Source organism: Poecilia formosa, unplaced genomic scaffold (genome assembly GCF_000485575.1).
Source record: "Poecilia formosa unplaced genomic scaffold, Poecilia_formosa-5.1.2 Scaffold1653, whole genome shotgun sequence".
Taxonomy (NCBI): domain Eukaryota; kingdom Metazoa; phylum Chordata; class Actinopteri; order Cyprinodontiformes; family Poeciliidae; genus Poecilia; species Poecilia formosa.
Genome location: NW_006801592.1, coordinates 4923 through 6020, shown reverse-complemented (window position 1 = coordinate 6020; position 1098 = coordinate 4923). Strand labels below are relative to the sequence as shown.

Genomic DNA, 1098 nt, shown 5'->3' with positions numbered 1-1098 from the left:
TTGTCATGTTTAAATGTTTAAATGCACATTTTAAATTTAGGTAAAGATGATATGAGTAAAAATCTAAATGCAGTGTTTGAAAAAATTAAATAATAATAAAAGTAATTTATTAGGAAAATGTAACCTGAAATAACTGGCTCATGGAATATTTTTGCTCATTATTTTTCTTCTTTAAAGATTTATTTTTAATTCAGTCCCACCTTGGACAGCCTGCTTAAGGAAAAGCCAAACCATCCATCCATTTTCTTACACCCTTGTCCCTTAGGGGGGTCAAGAGGGTTGCTAGTGCCGATCTCCAGCTAACGTTCAGGATGAGAGGTGGACAGGTCGCCAGTCTGCTGCAGGGCAGCACAGAGACACACAACCATGCACACACACACACCTAGGCTCAATTTAGACAGGCCAATTAACCTGACAGTCATGTTTTTGGTCTGTGGGAGGAAACCAGAGTACCCAGAGAAAACCCACACATGCACAGGGAGAACATGCAAAGTCCATGCAGAAAACCCAGGCTGGGAATTGAACCCAGAACCTTCTTGCTGCAAGGCAGCAGCTCTACCAACTGTGCCACTGTGCAGCCTGGAAAAGCCAAACCAATCAAATTTAAATCTGGGCTTTAACTAGACCACTTCAAATCCTTTTTTTTTTTTCAGCCAATCAATATCAGACCATCTATTGTGCTTTTGATCAAGTGAGTGTTAATCAAGTGAGTGTTTGAATTTCTACATTATGTTAGATTTATGCCAGATGTAACGAGATGCACACCTTTTATTCAGAACTCAGACGAACGGATTTAAGTTTTAAAGTCGTTTTATTTGAGATTATTACTGTAAGCATCACATATCAGAACTTTTCTTTGTCACCACATGATTCCCCAGAACAAACGTCCTCTTCACAAAGCCCAAGTTTGGTCATTCTTGGACAAAGAATAAAGAATAACGAGAGGGAGGCAGAGGAGGTGGAGGAGGACACTCACATGTTTTGCAAAAAAAAAAGTAAGAATAAAAACTATTCTCTACTCTTAATCTCCCACAAACTCACTCCCACATGCAAACATGTGAGTACAGAACACTGTAAACCTGAAAACTGAATATTTGT

The 1098-nt window shown here is 39.0% G+C and overlaps 1 long non-coding RNA gene across 1 annotated transcript in view; it reads right to left on the bottom strand.

The window, feature by feature from the left end:
* Window positions 1-233: 233 nt before the first annotated feature.
* The window catches only part of LOC107835331 (uncharacterized), a 1754-nt gene continuing 889 nt past the window's right edge, over window positions 234-1098 (bottom strand). The window contains exon 2 of the long non-coding RNA XR_001661139.1: window positions 234-382. This is a non-coding gene — a long non-coding RNA (uncharacterized LOC107835331). The remainder of the gene's footprint in view (window positions 383-1098) is intronic.